The sequence below is a fragment of the Tyto alba genome, unplaced genomic scaffold (genome assembly GCF_018691265.1).
Source record: "Tyto alba isolate M040663 unplaced genomic scaffold, T.alba_DEE_v4.0 Super-Scaffold_40, whole genome shotgun sequence".
Classification (NCBI taxonomy): domain Eukaryota; kingdom Metazoa; phylum Chordata; class Aves; order Strigiformes; family Tytonidae; genus Tyto; species Tyto alba.
The window spans coordinates 22,752,025-22,764,741 of NW_024881316.1; the positions used below are offsets into that span (position 1 = coordinate 22,752,025).

At 37.1% G+C, this 12,717-nt stretch overlaps 1 protein-coding gene across 4 annotated transcripts in view; it reads left to right on the forward strand.

The window, feature by feature from the left end:
* Positions 1-12,717, forward strand: part of KHDRBS2 (KH RNA binding domain containing, signal transduction associated 2) — a 427,487-nt gene that overhangs the window by 247,409 nt on the left and 167,361 nt on the right. The gene's annotated exons all lie outside the window — the stretch shown is intronic.

Below are 12,717 nucleotides of genomic sequence, written 5' to 3' on the forward strand. Positions count from 1 at the left end.
TATTTTCATGCTTAAAATTTCTCCTGGAACTTAAGCATATGAATACTAAATAGTAAGTAAAGGTTGCTTTGTGTAATGCTAGAATTACGTGGGTTATCATCTAAGGTCTATCCTGAAACTATTTAGCACTCTAAAAATGTTCAGAACCTGCATTCCTTAAAAAGAAATATAATGGGAGTTTGTTTCTATTTGTGATTAAAAAAATGAAGTGCAATAACTGTTCATATCTCTCGATAATAATGGAAGGATTCAATGAATGTCTTTTTATTATGAGTAATATGAAACCAAGATAAGAGATGTTCAGGTGAAGCATATGCATATTTACATGGCAGAACTTGAACGTTTTATTTGGTTGGAGCTTCCTGATAGGGGAAAAGGAGAATACATTACAAGTACAATATTTAAATAAAGTAATTAAAATGTTCACATTTTTTACAGCAACTAAATATTTTTCAAAGAATACAAAATAAGTAACTTAAACTGTTAAAAATAAAGAGCTGGATATGTGTTTTAAATAACAAAGTTTATTGGCACCAAGTGAGTGCCCATAAATGAGCTACATTTTAAACACGTTGACTCTATTTTTCTGATTCTCCCTTTCCATTCCCTTATTATGCTTCTAGTTTGGGAACACTGGTAATAAAATGCTATTTCAAATTCTGAGAAATAACCATGAGACAAGAAAGCATTTTTTTCATGATTTCTGGCTCTGTGTTGAACATATAATATGAGGGACAAATTAGGTCAGTGTCGTAATGCTGACAACGTAACATGGAATGACATTTTGGCTGCAAGTTAATGGTGAGGATCTGCCAAGCCATAACACTGAAAGAAAATTTATAGTTAAGTAACATGTTCCTGAAAAGTCTGCAGTGTTATAGCTAAAAATGGTAACAGGACCAATTACAAAGTTTGCCAGTCTCTGTCCTTTGTATAATCTCTTTCCAGTTGTTCATGACTTTGCCAAACTTTAATTTGTTTTTATAAGAGGTTCCTGTTTAAAGTTATCTTTGTACGTCCTCTTCATCCTTGAAGAGAGCTCCTGCATTATAGCGTGGTGCAGTGATGATGGGACCCGTTCCTGTGACCCCTGAATTTTTAACATCCATTACATATTCTGTCCAGCCTCGGAAAATCTATTCTAAGTGAATAAAGGAGAGAGTGCGGTATGTGATGAGAGTGGTGTTAAATTTGTGGTATGTTGCTGTTGTAAATATTCAGCATTTGCGCAAAAATATATTTTGTGTGACGTTATTTATTGAAAAGGATTACATGTATTTTCCAGCACAAGTACAATAGCTACACTGGAGAACATATGAAAACAGTTTCTTTGTTACAAGATTTTGAACTTGGTTGGCAGCAGCAATAATCACTCCAAACAAGTGACAATTGTACTTTATGACTTGTTTGTTAGTTTTATCCCCTCTGCTTCATTTCAGATTTACAGCAATTTACAAAGCAATTATTAACTGGCTGGTTACAACATGTGTCAAGGGGTTTACACTCAGAAAGCTTGCACTAGATAATTTCCTTTTTGTTCTCTATTTACAACATCTCTTGAATTTGTTTTATGATGTTTTGTGGTTTATAAGACCTAATTTATTGCAGCAGTGAATACTAGGATTGCATGACAGAGATGAAAGCAGTAGAATCTAAGAGTTTTATTTATACTAAATCAAGGATGTAATAAACTATTCAAATGAGTTTTCACATTGATTATGAATTTTGTGAAGTTTAAATGAAATATTGCCCTCAGAAATGACACTGATGTTGTCAGTAACATGGAAGAATGTTTTTATACTTTATCCATAAGTTTTAATGAGACTGAATTTTAAAATAAATGCCTAGAAAATTTAATACTAGAAAAAAAGAAAAATGTAGAGTAGGACTTAGGGGAAAAAAGTGAACCTTTATTAACTGAAGCAAAGTTTTAATGAACAAGTACTTTTGATTTAAATGTGGTTACTTAATTTTCACCTTCAACCTTGCCCGAGAACAGTATCAAAATTTTTACTAGTGAAGACTTCACCTCCAAGTGAGAGGCAGAAACTAGGTACTGCTGTTTACATTGGCTGTTCCACATGTTAACACCTTCCAAAGCTGCAGGCAACTCGGCCTCAGGTGGTGTATTAAGATGCCTCCAACGGGCATTTCAGTGAGTGATTGAGCCCCCAGTGTTTGGAGCCTTCGGTAGTTCCCCAACTGACATTCCTGTAATGCCAAGCTGCTTCTTTTACTGTCTGCTGCTTCCATTTTGCAAATGGCTTGAGGTCAGCATGGGAGCTGCTGTCAAGGGCTTGCTAGATTTTTGGTGGGTTTTATGCAAAACTTTGGATTTGGGGGGGCAGGGGGTGTGTGTCTTATATCCAATTCCTAGCTAGATACTGTGCTTCATTTTATTTTTATGTTTACTCTCAGTATGAAAATTTGGATATAATCAAAACATGACAGATCAAAAGACCCATGATTAAGTAAATAAGATTAATACCTCAGAGTTTTGAAACACACCTACCTGCTCCATTTTTTTTTAAGCAACCTAGTAAAAATGAAACCCAAAATGTGCTCCCCCAAGTCAAGGTTTTAGGGTAAAGATCAAATTTGGAACTAATGTTAACATAATGTAAGTTATCCAGTATTAGCTATGTGGAAAGCACAAAGAGTAGAGATGCTTAGGAGGAGGACATGTGTTTTGCAGGTTCACCTCTGTGGCCAGCACAGATTCAGTAAAATCTGTAGGTATCTGGCTGCCAAGTACTTCTGCCCCCAAACTTCCAGGGACCTAGGTCTGGGTGAGGAACCTAAGGCTGATGTTATGTCTCAGTGCCTCAGAATGGGGATGCAGGATCAATGAACTAGAAGGGGAGATGTTTAAAATGGCCAATATGGGGGAGGGGGGGGGGGGGCGGGGAAAGCTTAGAAGCTTTTCAAGCTCTGCTCGTTTTAAAAGGTTCATAGCTATTATATGCTGTGAAACTTTCTCCACCATTAGTGAGTATCATGGTTTAGGCCCAGAGGGCGACTGAGCACCATGCAGCTGCTCACTCACTCCTTCCCCCGTCAGATGGGAAGGAGAACATGGAGCAAAAATGGCTCAAAGACTCCATCTAAGGACCGGGAAGAGTAGCTCACTCATTATGGTTACAGGAAAAAGACAGACTTGTTAGGGGAAGAAAAAGAAAACATCACTTTATTTGAAATGCTAACAAGACAAGACTTCACAGACAAGGTGGGACAGTGAGAAATGCCACCACATCCAAAAACACCTACCCCACCCCTCCCATCTTCCCGGGCTCAGCTCTGCTCCTGATCTCTCCACCTCCTCCCCCAGTGGCACAGGGGCAGGGGATGGGGGTTACAGGCAGCTCGACGCTCCTTCCTGCTCAGGAGGAGGAGTGAACGCCACACATTCCTCCCCTGCTCCACATGGCTCCCGTCTCACTGCAGACAGTCCTCCACGAACCTTCTATGCCATGAGTCTTCCCCACGGGCCTCAGCCATTCCCACACTGCTCCGGTGTGGGTCACCCCTGTGTGTTGCAGTCCTCCCAGTGCTGAACTACAACAGCGGGGGCTGCTTCTCCCCTCCAAGTCCTGTCTTCCTTTAAGCACAGCCTCCTGTGGGCTCCTCCACAGGCTTCAGGTTGGACTCTACTCCACTGTGGACCTTCACGGGTGGCTGGAGGGATGGCCCTGCCATCTCACCATGGGCTACAGGGGTCTCTGCTCCAGCACACCTTCCCGAAATCCTTCTTCCTTCCACTGACCTTGGTGTCCATCCTTCTCACCAGTCCCAACCGCCTCTCAGGTTCCACTTTTTAAATACGTTATCACAGAGGCGCAGCTGGTTGACTCGGCCTTGATGCAGAGGTGGGGCCAACTTGGAGCCAGGGGAGCTTTCGAGAACCTTCTCACAGGGGGCCACCCCTGTAGCCCCCTCCCCCGCTACCAAAAAAAAACACACCACAGAAACCCAGCACAATGAGCAATGAAATGCTACATCATTCTTATCAGATAAGACTATATTATTCAGATTTACATCTAAACATACAAATACGTTTTCTGAACAAGCATTATTTCCATATGGTAAGGGGCTATGCCATCTTTAGGAGTTTTGTGCTTCCTAACACATGCAAAATCTTTTTCTGATAACCATTTTTATCCCTTTAAGCAGCGCGTTTTTATTTGACATGGTTAGCATCCCTTGGGACAAGGAGGGAAGCAGATACTGATCATTCATTTTATGTGTGAGTGCTCCATAATAGGGAGCTATTACATGGAGGGCAGGTTGCAGCTGTGGTGACACCACCGCTTTAAAAAGATTGTTTATAACTGTGCGGTCAGATGATCAGAAATTGAACTAATTACCACTTCAAGAGCTGCTGTTCAAATTATTTGCATACATTTTCCTAGCCACTTGAATCTGCTTTAAAATGAGGCATATTGGCACCACTCAAGGGCTGGGAATAAAACGGTCACTTAATGCAGTCCAATTGATGGACGATCATTCATGATCATCTGCCTGTATACCTTGGTATTTTCTGAGGATGTTGATCAGATCAGATCAGTTCATATTCGTTTATTAGGAATTAGTGTGATGAAGCAGCAGATGAATGCAGGTTTTTATGTTGTTGTTGTAAATTTGGGCTACAAATTCTTCCAGACTTTCTTGTAGATGCCCAAATGTCTTACTGAATAGTTAACTTCAATACTTTTATCTCATCTTGCTTTATACCATTGATTAAAATAATTTTCTTACCAATCATTTAAGAAGAATAATCATTCTCACTGACCCAGATTCCAGCATCAGCTCTTCAGTCTTCCTAACTAAAGATGGAAAATTACATAGGAAACATAGCCTTTCAGTGAAATAAAAAGTTACTAATTTCATAGTGGAAGTCTATCATACCAGAAGTATATATGAAAAATTTGAGATTTGGGGGGAATTGAAAACAAACTTCAATACCAGTTTGTTTCAATGGGAACAATTAAATAATCTTAAAGTAGAGTTTAATCCACTGAAGGTATTTGTCTAATTAATGCTCCGAAAGAAATTGTTTTACTTCAAACATACATTTAGTGTATGTATAGTAACTCATATATACTACAGCCCAATGTTACTAATGATCTGTTATACCATGTTGTGCTGGCTATATTATATTATATACAGCACAGAGTAACAAATTTTGTCAAAACACAGTTTTGACTGGTTTATAACAAGTATATGTAGGTATATGACATTTACTTTGCACATTTTGCATTAGCCATCTGAATTTCCTCTGTGCTACAGTATAATATGAAATCTCTATTTACATACCATTTCACACTCCATGATTTTGTTACCTTTTTTTTGTTTCTAAATAAGCTATATTGGGAGGGGAGGGGGAAGGGGTGTGTTCAGTCTTTTTGTCTTCTCAACAAGCAAAATATTTCCCTAACTATGACGGTGAGCAGTGGCACAGCTCCATCTCTAAAATACACACCTTTTATACCTGTCAAAGTAAATAATTTATACTTGCACATTCTGCAAGGATACTTGCAGTAATAAATAATTACTACAGCAATTATTTTAAAACTGTGATAATGAAATTATTTGAGCAGCTGTTTCAGTTGTGCTGCATTCTGTTTTTTCCAGTGTGAAACATTTCTGGCAATTTCTCACACAGGTTTTGTCAATTTAGGAAAGAAATTCAGAGATTCTGCCAAGGCCTAAAATGTCATAGTGATTTGCTTCTTAAAAGCTTTTTTTTCCTAAATGTTACTTATCAAATAAAATTATAAATATGTTCAAACACAAGTGTACTCAAGAGAGTTATCAGAACTTGTGGACAGTGATTCTGGATTTTTTACAGACTCTGGAATTTTTCTTAATCACAGTATTGGCCAATTGAGCAACAGCACTTGTGTAGTTTAAGTCATTCATTTTAAGTTTAATGAAAATAACCCTAAAGCTGTCCCTTAAAGTGAAGTTTTTGGGGTGAAGACTTACACTAAAATAGCTTTTTTAGTTGAAAATTAAACTCCAGTATTTCTCAACTGACTGAATGTTTGTGTACTTACTGATACCCAATAGAGACTACTGGTTCTTTCTCTTGTGAAGTTATAAAATGAATAGCAACCAAGGAGCACGTAATTCCTCAAAGGTCTTTTAACTGTGTGTTGTGATGAGTGGGTTGTCTGTTGGCATGCCAGACTAAGTTTCTTTTACCTAGGCTTAGCTCCCCAGCTGCTTCAAGGTGCTATAGCTACTTCACAGCCTCACGTGTGCTTTAAGGGTTGATACACTCTGAGTGGATTAAGACCTTTTTAGATATGCCAGAGACATATTTAGTCTGTGAAAGCAATCCCTTGACGATCTCTCTCTGACACACAAAAGAATCAATATAAAAGACACAGTCTTATTGCTAGAGCCAGCCCTTTGTTTTGCCTTTGAGATTAACCAGAGACATTAACCTGATTGGGAGTTTTACACTGACAATTAATCTGAGCATACTATTGAGACATGGCTGTAGTTTAAAGAAGTATTTACAGCTTGCCTGGTGGGTCCATATTCATCAGCAATTTTATAGGCTTGTCTTGCTGCTTCTACTTGCTAGGGTGTAGGTTTTTTACCAGTGGCAGATCATCAGAAGCTATTATTTGGTTGCAGGTGATAAAATTTATGCAGAGAAATTTGAATCCTACAGCTCTTGGTTTCTTAATAACAGGTCTGTAATATGTAGCAAGAACTTTGATCTGGTATGGAACGTTGTACAAACACCTTCCCCTCAGAGGGATGGACCACCAGACCCTCCTACACATCTGACATTTCATTTAAGAGCTCTGTGTGTGAGTACAGATTTGGCCAATCATCTCATCTGTAAATGCTGGGTACTTGACCCAGTGAAGACGCTGCAACTTCATGGTCTGAAAACAAAATTCCATGTGATTCTATATAAAAGTATGCAAGAAAAGTCTATCTAAAATACTTGATTTTCATGCAAAAGCATTACTTCATAATGATGAGAAAAAAAAAAAAAAAAAAAAGATATGCAAGATGATGTTATGTGTTTCCATCATATATACTAGTCTCTTTTTCCTTTTTTTTCAGCCATCAATATGAGGAAAGAAAAGGACAATGTTGGGGTTATAAACATAAGACTGAAAGCAAGGAGATAAGAGTTAGTTATTTTGGCTCTTTCAAGGAATAGGTTTGTGGCTTAGCCAGGTTACTTTATATGTTTCACTTATTTCAGCAAAATTACAATGGCATTCTTGAGGTTTAACGCATTTGTGGAAATAGACTCAAATAAAAAATTTCCTAATTTAATTAAAATTGAAAAGCATACCGCAAATAATACCCAGGCAGGGTGTTGGGGTTTGGGGTTTGTTTTAGTTTTTTGTTTTGTTTTTTAAAAAAAAAAGGAAGAGAGACAGTTTTGGTGGCATTTTTAAACTTTGATTTTTTTTTATGTAGCAAAGGTCAGTGTAGCCAATTCTGAGGATACCGAGGTGTGCTTGCTTAGGAAAGCATAAAAGAAAAAGCACAAATACAGAATAATCTTTCCTCTGTTGTGTTCTTTTAGCTTCCAGCAGTCAAAAATTTAATCTTTTCAAGGCTGTACACAGACCATCTTGCCTTATATCTTGTGGTAGATTTTCCTTCTCTTCCCTGAGCTTGTCAAATGCTTTTTTGAACTTTAGTTAAGTTTTTGGCCTCAGAAAAAATATCAGGTGGCAATGAATTTGACAGTTCAATTATGCACTGTGTGTAAAAAAAACAAAAACAAAAATACAAAAGCCAATTTCCTCTTCTTGGTTTTAAAGCAGCTGCTTAACACTTCACAAGTGCCCTCATCTTCATGCGTGGTTAAAAGTAATGGATAATCTTACACCAAGCCTCGCTGTTAGATTGGATTTGTTTCTGGTCTAAGCCCCCCATTTTTTCTTGTACAGAAGTGGTGGTAGCATTGATTATCCATGTGACATACCCCTGACTGTACTTTCCACATCTTTCTGTGTCTTCCTTAGCTTACACCTTTCTCTTTGTGTTGGGATGGGATGGCCAGGACAGCACACAGTAGCCTCATCTCCATAGTCAAAAAGCAGTACAATAATGAAATGGATCTTCTGTTATTTTATGGATTAGTGTCAGAGGTTTTTTTACTACTATCTATCATTCTTCCTGCTTGCACTGATTTGATGTTTTCTGAATGGCATTTGTAGAAAATCCAGGACATCTTTCTTGAATGATACTATCTAATCTAGAGCTATTCACTTTTAGTATTTTAATGTTTATCAATACTTAAGTTTCATTATTTTCATGTGCATTATTTTGCATTTATCAGTACTTAATTTTTTTTCTGTCAGTTTTATTTCTAATAATTGAGAATAATGAGATATTTGCACAATTCTTCGCAGTAACCTTTATATTTTATTGTCCTGAATAATTTTAAATTAAATGCTGTCACTTCACTATTTTTTTTTTGGTATAATTTATAAATATGATTTGCAAACCAGATTTTTTTAATCACTCAATAAACTCTTCCCCTCAGAAAACAAAAAAAATATAAAAACGGTGCAGCTTTTTATATATTCTTAATATATCTTTGTCCTACAAGCAAAGAAAGAATTATTCAGCAAAGTGCTCTCTCTTACCTTTTGACAACTTTTGGTGTGGCTGATGAGAGTTTTGATCTCCATCAATGGAGATCTTTAAAAATGGATGTCTTATTTGATCTGTGCCATGCCATATGACATTAACCTGTTCAGAAAATATCTGCATGAAATATAAAGGTACATTCATCCACATAATGGGCTTACAAGACCAGTGTCAACAGCCTGAATACATTCAGTATGTGCAAACGTGAGGAGGTTTCAAGTGAAGGATATAGATTTGTATATATTCATGATGTTTTGGAAGGTTTAAAGTGTCCTAATGGCAAGGAATAACATAACAAAACTTCATTGGCATGAGATATTTTTAGAATAAAAAAAAAAAAAAAAGTTCAAATATCAAGTTGAAAAGAGAAGATTGTTAGTTGACTATGAAAAGAGCTTTCTACAGAAAAACAGTAACTTTAGTTTCATATGGTTTTGGTTCAGCCTTAGTAATGAAGGGATGGCAAGAACTTATAAAAAATCACTGTATAAAAATCAGGAAAAGATGCAGGAGACAGATTAATAGCAATTAAATTTATAAAATATAAATCCCATATTTAATTGAGCGATTGTGAAGGAATTATGTGGCCAGCAATGCAATGATAATATAAATGCGTTCAAAGAACATTAGAAATAAAAGGAATCCTTTAGACTTCAATCCCTGGAGTTGGTAATTTTATCAATAACATTAATGATACAAAAAAAGTAGAACGTTTCCATAAATATCAGTTATATAGCTGGAAAAATATAGGATAAAGTAGGTGTATCTTATCAAATTGATGTAGTACTTTGTGGTTACTAGTATAGTAATGTTAATTTTAAGAAAACCTGTTTAAAGAAAAGTCAGGAAACTGGAGAAGAAGTCATAGTGTGCTGGTCTGAGAGCAGTTCCGTGAGCAACAGAGCTAATGAAGTCTGATTTCTAATGACTTTGTTTCTCATGTTTGGACTTTGGGGGTTCAGGTAGGGGGTGTGTTTTCTGTCTGAAACTTTTATGTGTTCCAGGCATTCACAACTTCCTTCATTCATTTGTGGGGATTTTTTGGTTGACCTTATGTGGGCATTTCCTCTTTACTAAGGGCACTATCAGTATCTTCCTCACCCTTCTGGATGAGCACTTTCATGAAACTGGGAAGGATTGGCTGTTTTAGGACTATGGGACATCTGTCAGATACACCTGGAGTTGACCAGTGAGTCCAAAGTTAATTGGGTTGGAATGACAAGCAGTGGAATAAAGACATGGCCAATGAAAGAAATACTTCTGGAACCAGCGTGAGTATGTGGTGATTATGCTGTGATCAGCCTGACACCAGTCCTCCACTGAATAGTTGGGAAAGATGGCAACTTATTAGAAAATTGAGAAAGGAATCTAACTACTGCATCAATGTTTTTATGGCTTGATTAAAAAACCTTTGTCAACAAATCTGATTTCATATTCAATGAGAAAGTTTGTTGATAAAATTAATTGTGTTGGTGGCACCTGATACTCCTGTGAAAATCTATCACTTGTACGATGTAAGTGACAGGGCTCAAAACTTCTTAATAAGAAAGTTTCCCTAAATAGGTGTGTCTGTAGCAATTTTCTTAAGGAGCTGTTATGTGAAACTTTTTTCATATTTCAAACCTGGTTTGCGTATCAAATTTTGAAGATGGAGATTTGCATCTTGATATTAGATTATTTCATTTCAGTACATCCTCTCTCCACACGGCAGATTCATTTGGGTCAGACCTATGGAGGGGCACAGGTAGTGCAATACTTAGACCCTGTAGCAAAATTTGTAGCCAGTATGCAGGTAACAAGACTTCTTGTGTAAGAGTGGTGCCTCAAGGTGCATCCCCAGACATCAGCTCACTTATGCTAACATGCAAACAATGATGAGAGTTGGGATACATCTTATAACCTACCTCTCTGCTAGATTTAGACACTTTACTTTAGAAACATCAAGATGAGAGACATCTCCAGATAAGGTAAGCATGAAACTAGAAAAGGATTTTAATGAGAGGAATCATTCTCTGGAGCTGCCCATAGTCCATTGACTACAAAGGGAAACCATTGGTGACTTAAATTAAAACAGAATGATGCTCTAACAGGTACATAAGCCTTTTTTTTAACAAAAAGTCTATATGAAGCATAATCTTTCTGAAGAGTCACATGATGACACGAGAATCTAGTGATTTGTTTGTAGCTGACTGGAGACCTTGTAGAGGAAGAGAAGTGAAGCATTCTGGTACCCAAAGGTGTAAATGGAAGTCAGCTGGAAATGATGAAATAGAATCTCACTAGTGAATAGAGACAGGAGCTTGTTCAGAGAGGAAGGCTGAGGGTGAATGCAGAAGTCATCAAAAGTATGCTCAAGAAGAAATATCTCATATTTTCTATTTAAATTACTTGAGTGCAATTACTATTTACCTATTTGCTTGCCATTTTCTCTCAGCTGTTTGAAAATTCTTTGATGCATGCAGTTTATTTTTACATTTCTTACTAATTAAACATGGAGAAAAATATAGAATTATCTCTTTTAGACATGCTAAAACAAGATTTCTGTCTATTGGACACTAATTCAACTTCAGCATAATTTTCATGGCTGTGTAACTTGTGAATGACCTGGTGAATAACAACTCAGTTACAGCACTGTTGAAAATCAGTGTGTTTTAGGGCCAGATTGGAGGAAGGAAGAAATTTTTGGAAGCAGACAGTGTGACTGTCTGGATAGGATCTGTGACTGTTTTCTGATTAAGGTACATACTTACATTTCAGTTTATAATGGATACTTACCATGGAGTTAACCTGAGCAAGACAGTACAGGAAGGAATGGAAAACAATGGAAAGCCTTTATTTTTCCAAATTTTCCTTTCAATTGTTTCTTCGCTTCTATAAGTGTGTTAAAATTCAAAAGTAAGACATTGAATAGTAGTTGATTCTGGGGTCTTAATTAGGCTCTAAGACTAGAGTTCAATGAATAGACACAGACTGTCTGAGAATTGTCAGTGGGACAACTGACAGGGAAACACAGGCAGAAGGTGGGTTTTTTTCCATGGAGTGAGGGCTTCAAAAGGTCACAGAGAACTTAGCGGGGAAAAAAAAACATAATCACTTTTAGAGTGACAATTAATAGCTGTTCATTGTTTTCATTATTTGCTTTACGTCATTGTTACTTTTCAGGAAGTGGCAAACTGCTTTGTTCTAAACACACAATTTCTGAGTTGTTTTAATCTAGTCATAAGTCCCTAGCCTGTAGGATTTCCTTAGGTGCCAAACACAGCTGGGGCTCTGAGTTAAAACAGATGGGGGGAAAAGCAATCAAGAGGTGTAAAATAACAGTAGTTACAGCAGGCTCAGGAAACCAGAGCTATTACCTCAGAAGGGCTAAGAAAATCCCCTCAATGTCAAAAAGGGCAAATGCATACCTAACATGGTGCTAAATTACGCAAAAGACAGCTGTAATCTCTTCACAGTCATTTTCTTTAAACTGATCAGTTAAAAATCAGCGAAAGGAACCAATGCTAAATGAAACAAAGATTTTGCTCTGATTTTGTTTGAGATTTCTTTTCTGCCAATAAACACATCAGAAAGACAGATTGTGCCCTGGGTCTACACTTTTCTGTGTATCTTCCTTTGAAAAGCACTTAATAGATTTACATCAGTCTGTAAAATGAACTACATCCAGGGTACGAGCTTGCATACCAAACTGAAAGGCAGAGGTGATACAAAGCACTGAAAAATATTTTTGCAATGGGAATCCTGACAGTCTGCTTTACTACTGCATCTTCAGTGTGGTACAGTGGGTGATTCATGTCATAAAATAGTATGACTCCCTGATATGCTATTGCATACCTGCATGAGAATGTGGGTTTACCATCTCCATCTGTCTTCCAAACAGTGTGAATCTGTTGCAGTATGTTTTAATTTGGTTAATCAGTTTTCACTCAGAGCTCAACTTTTTGCATGGTCAGAAATCATATTTTCTGCTGGAATGCAAAAGCCCATTTTGTTTTGTAGTGCAATCATGTATTGCAATCTCAGTTAAAAAAATAATTTCTCCTGTGTCACATTTCAAACTAAACAGCTATCATCTGAATC